We start from the raw sequence: 20,858 nt of genomic DNA, 5'->3' as shown, positions 1-20,858 counted from the left end.
AGACACATCTAAGTTTTAGAGGAGGAAAATAGGGGTGAAAAAACCTCACTCCACCCCAGCCACACCCCCCACCCCGTGAGCCAGGTAAGCTACATTTGGAGTGTAAGATTCACCCCCATTTTCCTCCCAAATTTGGGGGGGAAAGTGCATCTTATAGTCTGAAAACTACGGTATATCACGGCATCTTCTCAGTGGACTTAAAATCCTCTCCTGGAACAACTACATATATTATAATTACATAGGAGCCTCATTTTTTAGAGTCCCCTTTCAATTCTACAATAACTCGTGTAGAAGGCCATTATTCTCATGAAAGATCCTCTTGATTGCTTAGACAAACAACCATTCTTCTTCCTTACTCTTTGCTAAGAGAACACTGATTTGTTCGGAGGATAGTATACTAAAAAAGCAAGAGGCCTCTTCCCCATATCTATGAGACAAATGATGAACGAATTCAGTCTGTTGCGTAATTTCTTTCCTTTTGTCACAGATTGGTCAAGGGTTGGGCATAAAAGCCAAAATTGCCAATACTATCAAGGGAAATCTGCAAGAGACTACTGGGAAATATGTATGTATTTTTCCCTGATGAAAGAGCACTGAGGGGAAGACCCTGGTGCCTTTTCTTCCCACCACCCCACTACCTGATTAGATAGTTATACACAGGGTGTAGCAAAAGTAGATGTACAGTTGTGAGTACAGAAAACACAGAGTTTATTCTTGTATTATGTATTATTTTATTATTTCCCATTCAAACAGTTATAAACCTACTTTCCCTCACCCTGTATATGATATTTAGAGAGGCCAAAGATATTATTATCTTTCACTCATGCAGAGAAGGCCAAAGGAAGCTCATTTACTGGCTTGGAACTGTAAACTAGCTCTGGAACTGTATAGCCAAGATTTAATTTTATGTGAAATGATTAAATGCTTTATTGTATAAGTTGCCTATATCAGCAAGGATAAGTTAGATTATGCAGCAGTAACAAGCAATCTAAAGTCTCAAGAGTTTAAACCAACATAGGCTTATTTTCATTCATGCTACAGGTCTCTGTGGGTCAGCGGGGCTCCTGCTATTGTAGTTGCTCAAATATAAGGGTTGATGAAGTAGGCACAGCTCCAAAATTCCTGGTTTCAGTTCTATAAAGAAGAGTGTGTTCTGGATAGTATCTCACCTGCAAACAAATGCTCTAGCCCAGAAGTGACACATACCACCTCTACTCACAACTTATTCCCAGAACTGGTCACATAGCAACACTCACAAGAGGGTAAGGAAGTGCAGTTATGCCATGTGCCCCTAAAAAAAATGATCGGAAATACTTGAGCACTACTCTGATAATTGTATGAGCTTACAATGTTACGTGCAGCAGGAGTATAATGAGGGTAATTAAAATTATTAAATGGTAATTACATATCAGCCATTTTCCTCAGTTTTGATCTATATATTAATGTATTTCATAAGACCAAAAAATCTTATAATGTATTATTATTATTCTCATTCTTGGCTGGAAAACTGTGTCTCAGAGAAGCTCTTGCTCAAGCTCATGTAGTGGACTAATGTCAGACCCACGATGTTAACTTAGTTCATCTGCCAAACCTACATTCTTAACGACCATATCATTAATCTCTAATAATTTTGTTTTTCAACTATATAGCACACACACACACCTATCTAATATCTATATATTGTCTTTGGTCTATCTATTTATTTGTATGTCTGTCTGTATATCTGTCGGTCAGTCTATCAAGTTAAGAAAAAATACACATGGGCAATTACTATAACATGGTTGTTGAAAAAAATAAGATAAAACTTCTTTAGAAAATACCTATTAGTTCCTACGCAGTAAGCTGGAGTCAGCATACTCAACAAACAGATTTTGAAACAATTTTTTCAAAGCATAAAGGGGAGCTTTTCATCTATGTCACGGAAGAGCAAAGTACATTTTATAAATTACCAGGCTGAGGCCTCAGTCACTAATAGTTCGAGCTCTACTCACCTGGAGTGAGGCAAAATTGAACATACCTTTCACTGTCCATGGAAAGAAGGAAGTACATATAGCCTAGTGCTATTCGCTTGGTAAATGTTAAATTCTACACATAAATAAACCATATATTCAGACAATGACTGCAGATAGCTATTACCCATAATATGACTAAACCCAACATATTCTGCTTTGGAAGACTATTTTCCTACCAATGTTCATTGACTAAAGGACAGGAGCTTAGACTTGGTGATTCTGAAAGCTTATTTAACTCAGATTCATTTTCTCCTCCCTGAGCAAGTTCTGTTTATTTTCTGCAGAAATTTCCTCATCTAAACCCACTGTGTTTGGATTTTGGAGTTTTAACTGAAAGATTTTCCCCCTAAGTTCACATCTGTTGTGTGGTAAAATCACCCCAAATTCTCTTTGAAAAATTACTGCTTGGTCATTCTTAATCCAGGTGATTTTGTGTTACTGATCCTGTCGTCCCTTCTTTAAGCATGCGCACAAGTCTCAGGTCTGGAGAACGAGGACATTCCCTTTCCCCAGGGCATACTGATTGGTCCATAAGTGGGCGCATGATTCAAGTCAGTGTAATAGTGGTCAGACTTGGGACTACTCTGAAAAATCTAGGAAAGGCAACAGAAGGGCAGAGATATTCTTATCTTTTTCACTGACGTATCTTTACATTTAGAGCAATGCTGTACATAGTAGGCACTCAACATATATTTGTTGAATGAATTTGCTATGATGGTTGAATGTTATCCTTGAACTTCCACACAGCCACCAGGGGGAGAACACCTGCCTGGCAGAAGTGAACATAGCAGAAATCTAAGCTAACAGTTGAGAAGAAGAAAAAGCTGAATTCTAATGACATAACTTTTGAGTTCTAGGACACAGATCTGCAGAAGCCAGGGTAGGCAGGTATTTGTTAGTTCCAAGAACTAAAAAAATCACTTAGTCACATAAGTGGGAATTGGGATTCATCAAAAGATTGCCGATGGATATATAAGTCATTTTATGTGTGAAGACTCTTCTAGCTCTGGATTTTTATAACAGAATGACCAAAATTGTATGATCTTAAGTCACCAACTTAAACATTTTATTCGAAAATATTTTATTAGAGACTATACGGCACCAATAAAAACACCTCCAGAGATATACCACAGTTGTGTATGAGAATTACGTTCAAATTTAAAGTATGTTAAATGACTCAAAGGGGTAGACATATCTGATAGTGCTTCAGCTTGTGAGTATTCCAAGGAAGCCCTTGATGGGAGTGGTAGGAGTATATTTACATACTGGGACTTTATTTAGTAATAAAAGTATTGTAAGAACAAGAGCTGAAAGCTCTATTACATGGGGAGGTAAATTACCCTGAAAGACAGGATACTCAGCAGCAGCCTTCTCTTGCCTGAAAGGGTGGGTAGAATGAGTATTGTTACAACAGGTTCCCTCTTGTCCTGACTCCTCCTTTTATCCACACAACTTGTATCTTTCAGTCACAGGCTTAAGGATTTTGGTGTCCTTGTGGCTACATACTAGCCATATAACTTTAGACAATTTAGTCTCTCTCGAATGGAAAAATGGTAGCACCTATCTTATAGAATTGTATCAGAATTAAATAAGATGATTCTGAAAAAGTACTTAGTTACTAGGTTAAGGGTAATGAGTACCTGACAATGGAAGAAATGGGAATGCGTTTGTTATGTAGCTCTGTAAAGATGCCCAATTGCACTTGACTTTGAAATACTCTCCCTGAAGTCTTAATAGCCTCTCTATAAAAACCATACACTGGAAGGTCACAGGTGATAAAATAATCATTAAATTCAATTTTCTTTACTTTCCCTGACCCCTAATGACACATGGAATTAGAGATTTTAGATTTTTAATTAAATAAAATCTCTTCTCCTTTGAAACTCTTGCTGTTATTCTTTGACTCTGCAGCTACAGTACATTGCTAGCTGTCACTTTATCCCTGTGACACCCTCAATGAATGAATACTACATCCCCCTTATACTGAATGCTTATGTTCTAGCCACTGGGCTGGGAAAAAGTGATAGAAAGAAACAAAAGCATCATCTCAATCTTTAGAAACTTAGAGTACACGAGGTAGGAAGTGAATATAAATGGCTATGATACAAGGTACAATTATAAATAATTGCCTTAGAGGCAAAGGTAAAAAATATGAAAATTCAGAGAGAGAACAGAATAATTGGAAATGGCCTCGTGAAAGTAGTGTCATAGAAGATGCACAGGATTCACACGTGTAGAGCTGATGGAGGAATGACAGGCATTGTGAACAAAGGCAAAAACACGTACCAGATTGGAAAAGGGAAGAATGTTTTTATATAGCTTTCCCTGTTTGAGTTTCCACTACCAAGGCAGTCTGTTATTACCTCTCCCCTAGCATATTTGGATGACCTCTACTGATTCCCTTTCCCTAGCTCCCCCCTTCCCTAACTCATTCTGAAATACATGCCCACAGTAGTTCTCCTGAGCTCTGGTCAGGATGCTTCCCTGCTCACAGTACTTCAGTGGTCCCCAAGGAGGCCTGGTGTTCCAGGTCATTCATGATTGGGCTTCACTCATTTTTACAGGCTCACCTTTCCACTTTTTATCATTGCTCCACCATTCTCCCAACTTTCCCTAGGCCTACCATTGTAATCTCATTTGATTCTCATTTCCTCTTTCATTTTCATGCTCAAAAGAGTCCCCATGTCCGAAAATATCTATTGTACCCAGTACCCTCGGAGGACGCTCATCTTTAGGCACTGACTGCTGACACGGTGCCTGCTCTTCAGAATCTGTGCTCTGTTAAGTCTTCTGCATCGTTTCTATAAAACCTTATTTTTAGTGAAACTGGAGAGGCGTTCAAGGTTTTCTCTGAATTGCTCCTCACAAAAGCTTTTCTTAGTCTTGATAAGAATTAACTAAATTGCAAGAGATTGTTATCATTTTCAGAATTATTTTCTTCTTTTGTCACAATTCTTTAAAGTTGTTTTTGTCTTTCTATAAACATTACATCTTATAAAATTCTGCACAAAAATAAAATGTTCTGCTTAAGAAGTCAAAGCCTACAAGTTATGTATTTGTATTTGAGTTTTCAGGGAGTGAGCGAGGCGATATGTTTTAAAGCATGGCTCCCACACAGACACAACAATTTCAGCGTCATTCCTTTGGTGTAAGAACTCGTGGCTCATACCGGGCTTGCAGTCATAATAGCTGTCACTCAGTGGACACAATTTCTAGGAACTGCGTTCTCTTGCTAAGACTGCCACCTACTTCATCAGAACAAGTTGTAGCATGACTTTTCAAGTGCTCTCTCCTTTTCTGTTACTGAAGAAACTAAAAAGAGAAAGCTCATTTTAGAAAAAGGTTTGTTCAAAGTGAAATGAGAAGCCCAGTTTCATTAGGTCAATAAGTACTAAAGGGACATGAGTGAAATCTTAGGGGGGAAGGTTAATACAGTACAGATCTCTTTAGTTTAACGACCAAATATTACCATTTTCTGCATAAGTGTATAGGAAATGAAAGTTTCTATGAATGAAAAACATGCAAAAGGATTGTGATGGAAATCATATGGAAGGTTCTTGAGGAGCAAGGTTATCAAACAGAAAAAAAAGCTTTAGCAAATTATAAAGATAATGAAGGTGTGGCAATGTGCAAAGCAGATGATAGTAGTGCAGGTATTAACAAAGACACCTTAATTTTAGGCCAGGAAAAGAGCTGGGAACACTGGTAATTATCAGTATGAAATCCTTCACTGCATTTCTTTAAAGTACCCAGAATGGAATTTAAATGAATTGATCGATTGTTGTAACACATTTGAAAATGTGATGTAAGAGTCCACTGTGAAAATGGGTAAAATTGGTGGCTACTGGGTTGGCTTGAAAGTCAGTTTAGTTTTTTTCTGTAAAATAAAGACAAATTTTTCATTTTCACCAATAACTATTGATTTGGATATTTTGAGTATGTCAGCTATCTCCTGAGTGGTAGAATGCTGATTCTTTTCAACTGATGTCTCAATTTGATTGCTATCAACTTCAACTGGTCTACCCAACCATGGAGCATCATCTAGAAAAAAATCTCCAGCATAAAACTTTGCAAACCACTTTTGACACATTTGATCAGTCACAGCACCTTCTGCATACACTGCACAGATCTTTTTCTTTTGCATTTCAGTTGTGTTTTTACCTTTCTGAAATAATATGTAATATGCTGAAAATGTTGTGTATTTTCTTCCATCTTTAATATTAAAATGGCTATACAAAAATTCACCAATTTTGACAAGTTTTTTGAAATGCACTCTGATATGACAGCTGTCACAGTACAGTCTAACAAAATTGTTTTGAATGAAGTTAAAGACAACTAAGTGCTGCTATAACCATCTTATAGAAAAGACCAAACTAACCTTCTGGCCAACCCAATAATTCTTTCCACTTTATGGTAGAGTATGTGGCATATAGTTTTATTCATACAATTTATACCAGATTCTTAAACTTTATTAGGTATAATTTTACACTCCCCCCCACTGCACATTTTCTTCTCCTCTACCCTTTTCCCTCCTGCTTTTCCAGGCTAACTAAATTTGTAATGTTGCCTTGCCCCATCCTGGATGGCTTTGTTAACTTCATTTATCATTTCTGGGATAAGGATATCTAGTGCTCTGAGAAACTAGTTTTTATTTTTTTGATAATTAACATTTGTATTAAAGTCAATCATTGCAAACAACAACTCGTACCACTCTGGAATGGGTTTAGCTTCAGAAACCTGGAACCAATAATGAAGATTCATGACCCTTGAACTTGGAAAATGGGAAATGGATGAGATTTTTTGAAATGCATCCCCAACTTTAGCGATCCTAGGTAAGGTTCTCAAATTCATTCTTGCTGAACTCAGTTTGTTCCAGAATATTTTAATAAATAGAGACCCAAGGATCTAACAAGTATTCTTATCTAATTTAGCACAAAGTTGTGTCTTTTCAGAAAAAGTCCTCTGCCTGTTGTTTCGCTTGATACTGAAATTGGAGAAAGCATGTGGTTATACTTGAGTAATTTAAGAAATTGTATTTACCAAGCCATAGGAAAAAAGTAAGTCACAGAAAAATGAAGGGATGGATAAAATAACTTTTTTTTTTGAAATTTTGGAGACAATTTCAGCAGAAAAGTAGCAAATACCCTGATTTAGTTTATATTGCTGTAACAAAAAATACCATAGACTGGATGACTTATACACAACGGAAATTTATTTCTTACAGTTCTGGAAGCAAGATCAAGGCATGGACAGATGCTGTGTCTGGTGAGAGCCCCCTTCCTGGTTCATAGGCAGCTGTCTTCCCTGTGTCCTTACATGGCAGAGGCACAAGGAGCTCTCTGGGGCCTTTTATAAGGGCATTAATCTTGCTCATGTGCACTCCACCCTCATCACCTAATCATTTCCCAAAGGCCTCACCTCCGAATACTGTCATACTGGGATTGGGTTTTAGCGTATCTATGTGGGAAGACACAGGCATTCCGTCTGTAGCACCCTTACATTCCAGTCACAAATAAGGACAACACACAGACTGCCTATGGATATTCTGGGAGGAGAGAGCCCTTGTGGTAGTAAAGAGCCTATATGGATTTGATACCACCAGGCTGAGGTCTGAATATTCAGCTGCTACTTAGAGGTTGAATGACATTGGTTACTAAATTTCCCTGACTTCCACCGGCTGATCTATAAACTGGGGGTAATACCAGCATTTACTTCATAGGACTGTTCTAAAGAATGAATGAGATCATGCACAGTGCTTGTGGAATACTGGGTACAACTCAGTCTGTGAGTGGTGGCTATGATGATAATTAAGCCACAGTGCATAAAGCAGTATTCCTATAAATTTAGCACATAGGGGAGGTCCTGCTGGGCAAAAGAGCCTCTGGTCAAAGTCTTATGTTTCCTCACACACAGTAGTGTCCTGCTTATGACAGGGATATGTTCTAAGAAATAGGTGTCACAGAAAAGAGTTGTGAATCATTGATTCAGTTTGCTCTACTTTTCATTATACTCTCTATATCCCAGCAGTGACAGGTTAGTCCTGTGTCAAGAATGTTTAAAAATAATATTATAAAGTCCAATTATGAGATAAGCCATTCCTAGCTCATAAGTTGTACTTCATAAGTTGCTGGTTCACAGGCAGCAGTGTGCTGGTTAAAACACCAAAAGTACTGCTGAATGGAAGAAATGAGGATGTATTGGTCATATAGCTGTACAAACATGCCTGATTGCCCTGACTTTGGCATGCACCAAGACTAGATGATGAAGTACAGGAAATCCCTGGCTTCCTTAGCCTCTCAGCACTCTCTTTGTCGAGTGAGAGTCTCTCTTTGAGAGAGGTGACTGAGGAGTGACCTTGGGCAGAGAAGGAAAAGTGATCTAAGCATTCATTCAGAAAGACCCAGGTGATTCTCATGTGACTTGCTTACTATATTTATTTCTAAGAGCTGCTGAAACACATTACCATAGACTGGGTGGCTTCTTACATTAGAGGTTTAGTCTCTCTGTTCTGGAGGCTAAAAGTCCAAAATCGTGGTGTTGGCAGGGCCATGCTCTTGCTGAAGAGTGTGGGAAAGAATCTGTTGCAGGCTTTTTTTTTTTTTAAGCTTCTGGTGTGTCTGGGTTTATAGATATGTCACTCTAATCTCTGCCTCTGTTGCCACATGATGTTTTCCCAGTGTGTCTCTGTCTCAGTGTCTCCCCTTCTTACAAGGACATCAGTCATATTGGATTAAGCACTGCCCTACTCCATCATGGCATTATGTTAACTTAATTAGATACTTGAAGACCGTATTTCCAAATAAGGTGATAGTCACAGGTACCGGGAGTTAGGACTTTAACTTATCTTTTTGAGAGATACAAGTCAGTTCATAATACCTGCTTTGCACTTTTGCATTTGAAACATGTATTTCTAATATCTTAATGTAGATACATTAGTTTTTCTTTCAACCACCATCATGTATTTTCTATTTAGTTGTTTTCTCCAGCTTTCTAAAAACATAGATTTTTATATTTGGAAAAGAGGGTTTTTTTTTGCCATTGTGAAAAAAATCTTCATTAAGCAATTACTTTCCAACTAGAATTTTTCCTCACAAGAACTTTCATACCAATCAGTAGTAGGAAAAACCTAAACTCCTTATAGGAATATGAGCATGTAGTAGACATGGCTACTGTGTATAAACCTTAGTTATTTGGCTGACATTAATTGTAATTTAGGATTAAATTTGTTTTTAAAAAAAGTAAATAATGAGTTTTACTTCTCAATTCATGGCTAAAATAAAGATTTATTATTGGGATTTTCAAAATAATTTACCTTTTAATAGTAAGATTCTGAATGTTTTTGAAAATTCACCTTAGCCAGAGATGTCAGTTTCACGAATGGTGAGGAGCTTACCTCACATGTGCTTGGAACAACTTTGGAACGTGAAGTACACCAAAAATCTAAACCCTAAGCCTTTTAGAGGTCTTTATCAGTATATTCCCCTCAGCCCCCATTTTAAAGTGTTCTCCTTGCTATGCATATTTCTTATAAAGGAGATATCATTTAAAACATGATGTGTCAAACTTATAATTTCTAATCATATTGAGTATAACCTACAGTAGGTCACAATTCCAACTGCTATATGTGAGTTTAGACTCATATACAGCAGAAACTCTACTTCTTAACGCTTGTTTTTTGAAGTTTGAAATTGGAACAGTATCTCCAACTCACGTTCTATAGTGTTTTCATAGACATCCTGAAACCCGTTGGTTTGAATTAATTACCATGACCAAGATATAATTTTTGAAGGATTTGCGAGGCCGAGAGTTATGAATAACAAACGGCTTTAGCTCTCACACCCTCTTTGACGTCGTTCAGACATCAAAGAACCTGCCCTGTAATATCTCACCCCTGAAACGGCGCTGCTCACCCTGTGGAAATATACTACATTAGTGGTTATCACGAAGTGCCACCAAAAATAAGAAAAAAACAAAATGAGAATGAGTGATGTTTTCCTGTAAAAATGCTCTTGGTTTTATCAAAAATATAGTTGTACATAGTACAAATTGGTATTAGTTAGAGAAAGGAAAACCTCGATGGCCTTTTAAGTAAGAACGCTTTGGCTTTCTCCCACCGCCTCTCTCTCTCTCTCCGTGCCTGGGTGGGCAGAGCTCTGGATGGCCCCCGGGATTTCCCTGGCGTCCTCCGCGCCCCGTGTGGACACATCCTTTACAATCCCCCGTCCTTGAGTGTGGGCCAAACCTGTGATATAGGCACTTTATATGGCAAAGGTGAAGGGATCTCGACAATGTATAAAAGGTCCCCAAACAGTTGATTTTGAATTAATCAAAAGGGAGATTATTCTGGGCGTGTCTGACTTCATCAGGTAAAAGCCCTCCAAGGGAGACTGGGCCTTTCCTGAGGTGAAAAAAGATTCTCCCATTTGCTGTGAAGAAGCAAACTGCGATGTTGTTGAAAACTCCTGATGAAAGGGGAGCTGCTAGGAACTGAGGATCTTGGTCCTACGACTGCGAGAAACTGAAAGTCTGCCAAAAATCGGAGGGAACTTGGAAGAGGCTCCTGAGTCCCTCCTCTGGCTCAGCTGACACAGTGAGTGCAGTCTTCTGAGTTGCTGACCAGGGGACTTAGGTAAACTGTGCCTGGATTCCTGACACACAGAAACTAAGATGGCAAATGTGTATTGTTTTAAGCCACTAGGTTTGTTGTAAACTTCCGTGCGGCGGTAGAAAACCAGTGTCTCTCCACAAACCAATTTTTGGTGTATATTTACAATAGGGAAACATAGTCTCCAACATTAATTCAATAAGTCATTATTTAGTGTCTGCTCTATAGGAGCACTATATATAGGAATGTTCATCTCTGTTCCCAAATAATTTAGGCTACCCTGGAAGAATGAGACAATTAGCTCTAACATAAAATGGGCCAGTGCCGGGAACGTGAGAGCTTCTGGTTCCAGTTCTCTCTGGAAACAAAGTCCAAGGACAGGGAAACTGATCACAGAAGCAGGAAAAATAGGCCAGATGTGTTGGTATATGGTCTCAGCAAGTTATAGTCAAAGTGCATGAGTCCCTTGAATATATCTGAAAGACTTTCTAATGTTCAAGCTATCCGTGGACTGTCACCAACCTCTCTGTCCCAGGTTCACAAGTCAGTTCTGTGGTAAAATATAGGAGAGATCTGGGATAACACCAGAGGTGTGGATATGAGGGGACATTCCGAAGTAGCCAGGAAAGAGTGAGCTTTGCCTATGGTAATGACAACCTATTTCCCTTTCATCTCATTCTGTAACTACCTCAACACTTATCCAATTTCCCTTCATCCTGTGAAGTGCAGGAGCTGTAATTCTGTTTGCATTCTCATGGGAGAGAACGGTTAACACTCCCTACTTTCACTTTCTCACTTAGGCCTCACCTCACACCCTGTAAGCTGGCTTCTGATTCCAGCTCTCTAATGAAGCAAGGATTTCCAAGGTCAATAAAGAGCTCTAAATTCACTGGCCCTTTCTCAGGCATAAAATTCTATGATCTACTTGCAGCACCGGCCATGCCTGGATGCTTATATCTCTAATTATCTCTTCTCATGGGTCAAAAACAGAAGAAAAATGTAGCTGGATCACCCTCTGTTTCTTAAATCCCATAAAGGCTTATTATGTTTTGCTGAATGAAGTATGACCTGCTTAGCAAAGCATTAAATGTTCCTCAAAATGGGGTCGCATGCTTTCTCTTCTAACAATAGCATTCCGTGTAAACTACAACCCAATCACATCAACCAAATTGTTAACCATAAAACTCTGGGGTGGTATTCCCAATTCATGTTGAACAACTCATGTTATTCAGAATGGAAGAAGGCCTTCCTATTAATTTTTTGGTTAAGCAAATACTTCTCTGGTTCAAAGCATAATTCAAGGCCACCTGTTTCTTAACTCCTTCTGGAATTCATTTTTGTGTCCTTTTGTATTTTGCTTACTTGTACCTCTTTTTAATACTTATTTCATTATGTCTTATACTAAAGTATGTTTGGCTTAACATCTTTGAGACACTTTACTCCCTATAAAATTGGGATCATAAATGCATATTTAACAGGGTTGTTATGTGGAGTAATTGGTCAAATCATAATTCAATATATAGGACTAATCACTCAGAAAATATTGGTAATGGTGCTGATGGTGACAATATCTCCCCCGGTCCCTCCCTAGACTGAAAATACCCTTAGGAGAGATTGTACACTTTTATTATTTTTGTTTGTCCCAAACTTCAAACAGGACATTTGATTGATTTTTGAATCAAATTGGCTACTGTTTCTCGGACACTTTTTTACTTAGCTTCCATCACACTGCCCTTCTGCTTTACCCAGTGTTCTCTGACAGCTCATTTATTTTTTCATCCATTTCTCTACTCATTCATGGTTATAGTTTAAGAATTTATCATTGATGATCTCTCTCTCCACTCCCATATATTCTTACTAATGACAATGATCCACTTTTACAACCTAAATTTATATGTGGTCCATTCCCAAACCTCACATTCTAAAGGTGAACTTTCCTTTGCATTCCTCATTCCTCACAAGGCATAATACTCATGGTTACCCAGATTCTCTGGAATTACTTTTTATTTTCTTTTTCCTACAGACCCTTATATCCAGTTGAGTGCTTGTCAGCTGTCTGTTCATGGAATCTGTCACATCTGTGCCTTTCAACAGAAATTTAGGCTTTCATTATCTCTAGAGTTTGTTCAGTTACCTCTTTCAGGCTTCGTCCTTCACTCTTGGCTCTCCCATGCAATCTATCCTACCACACACTGCTGCCAGACCGATGTTCCTAAAACAAAACTATAATTATGTTACTTCCATGTTTAAATGTTTTGAGTGGTTCCTGGTGCCTCTTTAACTATTAAATGAGTCTAGACTCCTTAGCTTGATATTGATGGCCCTCTCTAACCTAATTTCAAATTACATTTCCAGTCTCCTCTTTGATAACTCCTCTATATATCTAAGTTTCCGCATGCATCACTGTCTTATATTGTTATTGTTACTCTGAATATCTCATCTCTCCTATTAGATTATAAGATGATAACCTATTCTATTTTGTAGAATATAAAAATCTTAGTGGAATAAAAATCTTCCACTAAGCAATGAATCCACGCCCACATTTATTGACTGCCCACTCTTTGTAATGTGTCATGTAGCATGTAGCATGTGTCTACAGTATGAAATAATGGGTCAAACTCCATGGCTATGTTCTAAGACAGGGGTGTCAAACTCATTTTCACCGGGGGCCACATCAGCCTTGCGGTTGCCTTCAAAGGGCCGAAAGAATTTTAGGACTGTATAAATGTAACTACTCCTTAACTGTTAAGGAGTTGAAATTACATTCAGCCCTTTGAAGGCAACTGTGAGGCTGGTGTGGCCACCAGTGAAAATGAGTTTGACAACCCTGTTCTAAGACCTTAAAATCTAGTATGGAAAATAAGATATGGGCATCATAATATGACATGGTAGAAGATAAATATACTTTTTAAGGGAGTAATGTGGACATTCGGGAGGAGTGTTATAGAAGAGCTATCATTTGAATTGATCCTTAATCAGTTAGGATAGGGAGGCTTGGATATGAAGAGATGGGGGAATGACATTTCAGATACAGGAAAACCATGGACTAAAGTATAAAGGCAGGAAATAGAGGGACATCTCTGTGGAACAGTAAATAGTTCACTTCAGAGAAGCCAAAATGAGGTAGGGAAAGTGGATCAGGGCTAGACTATAGATGGTGTGGGGTAACAAATAAAGGAGTTTAAAAGTCAGCTAAGGCACAGTACTTTAGGTTTTAGTGCAAGGGACTTGTGTGTTCAGAGCCGGGCTCTGGGAAGAATCTTCTAGAGGATTTACGTATGATGGAGTGGCCAGAAGAGGAAAATGGTTGCAGGGGGTCTCTGAGAAGGGTCTGGTAACTGTGATATGGATGAGGGCCCATATAGAGCAGTGGAGGTGGGAATGAAAAGGAGAGAGTGGACCAAGAGTGAAGTACTAGTACTTGTTAGCTAGTCGGATGCTGGGGACAAAAATTGGGAAGAATCAAAGACTATACCAGGGTGTTGAGCTTAAGGGTAGACATGTGTATGTGTATGTGTGTGTTTGGGGGGAAAAAGGTGAGTTTAGGTTTGGATATGTGGAATTTCAATCACAAATGACATGTACAGATGAAGGGATCCTAAAGAGAACTTCAAAAATGGAATTCATTGTAGGGAAATTTGCATTTTTCTAAGGAATAAAAATCTTGAACATCTTTACATGAACTTATCACACTTATGTATATTCTTTTATTCAGTGTCTGTTAAAATCTTTTGCTCATTTTTGTATCTGTCTGTAAGATGTTTTATGTATACATATTCTGGAAATAACTTGTTTGTCAAATATATGTATTGCATATATTCTCTCCTGGTCTGTGCATTGCATTTTTCTTTTCTTTTTTCTTTTTTTATTGTTCAGTTAGAGTTGTCCCCATTCCCCCCCTCCCGCCATTGCTCTCCCTGCCCCGTACAACCCTTGCTCCCAAAGAGCAATCCCCACTCCATTGTCCTTGTTCATGGGTCCTTTGTACATGTTCCTTGACTTGACCCCTCCCCTTCTTTCCTCCATTACTGCCCTTCCTCCCTCCCCTCTGTAGCATTTTGAAAGCATAAATCTTTACTTTTGAATCAGTCTAATATACCAACTTTTCCCTTTATAGTTAATTCTTTTGATGTCCTTTTAAGTTCATGAAATTATCTCCTGTGTTTCCTTCTAGAAGGTTTATAGTCTTAACTTGGTCAGAACATGGAACAACTAGAAGTCTCATACATTGCTAGTGGGATGTAAATAATATGAATCCTGTAGAAAAACAGTTTGACAGTTTTTAAATATAAAATTAAAAAAATATTACCTAGCAAAATTCTACACTTTGGTACTTCCCAAGAGAAATAAAAACATAAACATATATCCACTCAAAAACTTGCATAAAAATATATAGCAGCTTTATTCTTCACAGCCTCGAAGTGACAACAACCTACCTGCCAATGGATAAGCATGTAGGGAATATCCATACACTGGGATATTGTTTAGCTGTGAAAAGGAAGGGACTATTGATACAGATAAGAACATGGATGATCTCAAAGACATTATGCTGAGTGAAAGAAACCAGACACAAAAGATCACACATGCATGGTTCCATGTTTATGAAATGCCAGGACAGTCGAAAGTAATTTATAGTGACAAGGAACAAATCAATCATTGCCAAGAACTCTGCAGGAATTGATGGAAAGGAATGAGAGGCAATATTTTAGAGGGATGATTACATTGTATATATTGTCAAAATGCACAGAAGCATACATGTACAATGGGTGCATCTTATTATACACAAACCATTTTTTGATAAATTTAACAAAATGGGGAGCTTAACAGAGACATTGAGACTAGAGATAAAGTTTTGAGTATGTTTTACATAAAGACAATATGGGAAGTCCTGAAATTATAAAGAAATCATGGAGGTAGAAGAATGCCAGAAGCACATCCTTAGAAACTGCCTACCTGTAAGTGATTGAAGAAGGCAGAGAGAAAGAACACGCAGAAAGAAAGGAAGATAAGTGGAGTTTGAAGTATCAGAAACCAAGCAAGAAGAGAGTATTAATAAATGAGGGTAGGGCACATGGCACTGGGTGCTTGTACATATAGGCCCAACTGTCCCTGGCTGAATGAATGGCCAAACCAACTAATTCAGATAGAAGCAAAGGTGCATAAGCTCCCATGGAAGATGAAAGCAGTCGAACAGACTTTGGGAAACTGTCTATAATAAAAGGATGTCCAAACTTTTGGCGTCACTGGGCCACACTGGAAGAAGAGTTGTCTTGGACCACACATTAAATACATTGTGACATGTAATCACACACACACAAATCTCATAATGTCTTAAGTAAATTTCCAGTTTTGTGTTGGGCTTCATTCATAGCCATCCTGGGCCACATGAGGCCCGCAGGCTGCAGGTTGGACACCCCTGGTCCATGTTTCCTACAACTGAAGTCTGGTAGAATCCTGGCAATGCTCAACTTTCAGAAAGATTGTTAAACTCAAGATCTTATGAAAGTAACTGGGCTTCCACATCAGTAGCATTGCTGTTCCAGCTGAAGACTATGTAATACAAAATAGCAAAACAGATCTCTACTGATGAAGAACTGGGAGGCAGCCAGGTAAATCCCATTGGAGCCACATTAGCATTTGTGGAGAAGAAAGATATATGGATGAGGGCAGCTGTGGGCACAGTTCCATTCAGTGTGGGCAGAAGGTGGCTGGCCAGGCTATTCGGAAGCACCGCTGCAAATGGTAGTCACAGTTGTGGCGTTATTCGCAACAGTAGAGTCTGAAGGACTAAACTGTTGTGCTTTGTGTGGCTGATAAGGTAGAACAGAGAAACTCATACATGTGCCCTATACACAGATTCTCACTAATGAAAACCCACAAAAGTGCGCATTGCAGAAAAGCTGCTGTAACATCACACATCCAGGTGTCTTTGAACTCTCTCAGTGACAGCACAGGAAACGGAACTGTGTGACATAGCAAGTGTCATAAAGATGAGTTCATCTCACCTTTAACTGGAACATAATCAACAGAAGAAAAAAGCAAACAAAATATAACCAGAGACACTGAAGTTAAGAACAATCTAACAATGATCAGGGGGGAGTGGGGAGGGGACAGTGAGGAGAGGGGATTACAGAACTACTATAAAGGACACATGGACAAAATCAAGGGGGAGGGTGGAGGCAGGGGAGGGAGGTGGGTTTGGCTGGGTTGGGGTGGAGGGATGGGGAGAAAAGGCATACAACTGTAATGGAATAACAATAAAAATTTAAAAAAAAAAGAAAGGAAAAAAAATGAGTTCATCTAGTTTCCTGGGCATTGTAATACAATATATTTTTCTAAACTAAAAGATGAAACTGGTGCTAAGTCCCAACTTATTCACTTGAATAAAGTGCTTGTGGGGAGAACTTTTCACCCTGAGGACCGATTTGGTGGCTGCTTGTATCTCAGTGCCCGGCTCAAAAGAATAGCACAAAGAGAATTTTTATTCAGCACAGGCAATGAGGAAAGAAAATGAATAGAAGATGACAAAGTTAAACAAAGTCGAGGACAGGGAGAGAAAAAAAAAAAGAAAGGAGAAGGAGAAAGAGAAAAGGTTGGCTGTAAAATCCTGAATGGCTGAGGGAGAGGAGAACTGGTACGGAAGGTGCTCACTTTGAGTCCAGGGTGATGCTGAACTTTGCCTTTGGTTGCTCCTATCACCCATTTCCAGCAAGACTCTTCTGGAAGCCCTTTCTTTTTTTTATTGAGATATAGTTGTCATATAACTACAGGGGTGAGCAAAAGTAGGGTTACAGTTCTTATGGAAAATAATGCAATAATAAGTAATAATACAAGAATACTATGTGTTTTGTGTACTCACAACTGTAAACCTATGTTTCCTGTCCTCTGTATGTTTGTTTCAGGTTTGTAACAAAATGATTTGATATTTGTATATGTTGCAAAATGGTCATCACAGTAAGTCCAGTTAACATCCATCACCTCACATAGTTAAAATATTTTTTTCTTGTGATGAGAACTTTTAACATCTAGTCTCTTAGCAACTTTCAGACATGCAGTACCGTACTAATGACAGTCACCATGCTGTACATTTCATCCCCAGGACTGACTTATTTTATAACCGGAAGTTTGCACCTCATGGCCACCTTCACCCATCTCACCTCCCCCACCTCTGCTGCCGGCAACCACCAATCTGTTCTCTGGATCTATGAGTGGAAGCCTTTTCTTGCTAGTATGATTATTAAGATTTTTTGAGCAAAAGCAGAGTTATTATTCTGTCTGCTTCAGAGTAGACAGATTTTGTGCTGGAGACACGGAGATGAAAGACTGTGTTCTGATCTCATGTAGATTGGTCGGTATTAAAAGAGAAAATGAAAACAGATAAGTAAAAAAAAAAGTTAAACATTATGAACATGTGTCAAGTACAGACTTACTCCAGAGGGAGGGCTGTTGATTACTACATTAGGAGGTTGGTAGCATGAGGACGGGAACAGCGATTAAGAGGGGAGTTCCGAACGATAACCAGAGATGGTCCAGCTAGACCAGCCATGGGAAGCGAGAAATTTCAGGTAGAGGAGAGAATTTGTAGAAAGACCTAGAAGCACTTTGGATAATAAATTCAGAAATTGTAGAGTTTCTGTCCTGCTGAAGCAAACTGGGGGGGGGGGACAGTTGCAGGTGAGGCTGAAACTTATACAAGAACTATACCAACTAATTTCTTAAATAGCCATCAGTGCCTTGCTAAGACATTTTAATTGAAAGGTTCTTCTGGCAGAAAAATTCTGAGTCTGCAATGCTATTTAGGCCTAGAAGCAAGTTAAAATTGTGTGCTTTGGTTTAGTTCCTAAGCATAACACTCACAGCTCAGCACACAGCAGGTGCTAAATACATATGCATTGGAAGCTTGAACTTTGAGTATGACCAACATTGTATTCCAGACATTGTTCTAGGCACCTATGTGTAGTAATACTTTACTGCTTGTACCTTTCCAGAGGTAGAGTGCTACTCCAGAGGTAGAGTGCTACTATGATCCTCGTTTTACAGAGAGATTAAATGATTTGCCCAAGGACATCCAGTATTGATGGCAAGAGTGATTAATACAGCATTCTGCATGAAGACCAGGGCTATTGAAATGTACCAAGGAATTTTGGGAACAATAGTTACATCATTATAGCATTAATGTTTTTCATGCACTAAGATAGTTTACTCATTTTAAAGAATCTTATCGAAGTCCTTATGAAAAAAATTATAAGGTTTATTACCCTGCGATCTTGGATCTTTTCTAAGTTTCTATGAACGTGTATACACTACTTGCAGTCATTGACATGTTTAACAGTCAAATATATTTCTATTATTTGTAGTACCATTGACCCCTTTTTGTTTTAACTTGTATGTGTAAAAAGTTTGAAAGAGAAAAGAAAAGGGAAAAGGTTCAAGTAGTTTTGAAATTCCTCCAGGAGAGCAGTTTCAAAAAGCGTTGCTTGGTATGGAAACCTTTAAATGGGCCACTATCTTCTTAATCTTTATTCCAAAGCTTTCTAAGTCCACTTAAAAGGCAGACTGAGGAGGCGTGCAGATTCAGAAGGTATCAAGTTCAATCCCTTTGTTAAAATATTCTCATAAGTGAAAATCAAAACAAAGAAAAATAAAGCCAAGTGCTAAAAATGTAATAGTACATCACATAATTTCCCTTTGGTTTCCGCTTCTGAATTCTTTATCTGATTTAATAGAAACTGGCACAAACCTGACAAGACAGCAACGCAATAAAAGATCTACAAGGGCATTAGAGCGAGGAGAAAACAGCAGTCTTGCAGCTTCTTTCATTCTGTTTTCTTTATGGATTTGCATTTGTAGTCAGGCCTCCTTCAGTGGAAATGTACCCTGCATTTTGACCTACAACTGCTACGTGGTAAGGGAGAGAGGTTTAAAACTACTTTAAAATATATTTGTATATCTGTGTTGTATTTCAGCAAGGTAATTCCTGAGCTCTTTTTAAATATATGTCCAAAATATGGTTCACTCCTGTATTTTTCTCAGGTGTGTTTACTTAATATCTTTGAAATGCTAATGGAATGCAGCTAAATAAGGTTTAGAAACTTCCCTGAGATCTTAATTCACTTGGTGGTTTTCTGTGTTTACCATTACTCTGTGTTACCAGTGCTTTAGAAGTTTATAAAATCTCTCAACACCAGTTCATTTTACAGGCATGAATTTCTTGGGGGAATTTTCTGAATAACAGGATTCCAAGGGAAGCAAAATTCAAGGACACATTTAAACAACCTTCTTGAAATCCAACATCGGTAGCATATACTTTGTTAGGTTTTCACATTTTGTATAGGATGTAATAGGGTCTGTGCACACTTGTTCTTTACCATCAGTATTACCCACAATGTCCCAGTTTATAACAAATTTGTTATAATATTCCTTTACTCTCTCAGGGTATAAATAATAGATAATACCCACACATATAAGTTTTACAATAAATAAAGTGTGCTAACTGTAATATAAAAGAAATAAGGAAGTGATTTATAATGAAATTACTTTCATTTCAGTATAAAAATCTCCAGGCACAACTTTCCCGGAAGACAATGAAGTAATAGAATGCTTGCAACTGCTTCAAGGGATGTTTGGATTTAAAGACACTCAGAAGATTTTCAAAAAGTAGGGAGACAATGAAAGATCAGAGATTAGCTACACATTAGAGTCAAAGCTAGAATTTTCAGTTTATATTAGAGCCGTGCAAAAATACTTTTGTTTATATGACAAATAGTTTTAGGTTCAAATAATTATTAACAGGGTTTCTTTCTATGTGCATGTTCTATGGAGATTTTGAAATTCATGCAGAATGTGGGACAATTTTTCATAGTGTGAAAGTGTCTCACTTGCTGCAAGATGTGTAGGTCCCTGGGCCTGTGACTTCTAACTGCCAGTAGCTGCCCCTCATGCCATTATTGTAGCACATTAAAAATAGCCCAACAAATATTCACAACATACTGTAGGGGGCAGTGTCAACTCTGTGAAGAAACAAACTGACTTTCTGCTGTAGAATCAAGTTTTCAGTGATAACTCTTAACACACATACAGTATTCACATACGCAAACATATATATTTCCTATATTTTATATGAAAATGAAATTTGAAAAGAAGGTAAAAGAAATAAACTAAACTAAAATATGTTTATCTAACATAAGCATGAATCACTACATTGTGCTGTGGTGAATTGCTCTCTTAGGTCTAAGTGTCCT

General features: G+C 38.2%; 1 protein-coding gene across 5 annotated transcripts in view; it reads right to left on the bottom strand.

Moving 5' to 3' along the window:
- SYT1 (synaptotagmin 1) overlaps positions 1–20,858 on the bottom strand; it is a 515,905-nt gene that overhangs the window by 162,895 nt on the left and 332,152 nt on the right. The window lies entirely within an intron of this gene.

Source organism: Desmodus rotundus, chromosome 3, assembly GCF_022682495.2.
Source record: "Desmodus rotundus isolate HL8 chromosome 3, HLdesRot8A.1, whole genome shotgun sequence".
Classification (NCBI taxonomy): Eukaryota; Metazoa; Chordata; class Mammalia; order Chiroptera; family Phyllostomidae; genus Desmodus; species Desmodus rotundus.
This window is presented reverse-complemented; position numbering and strand designations above follow the sequence as displayed.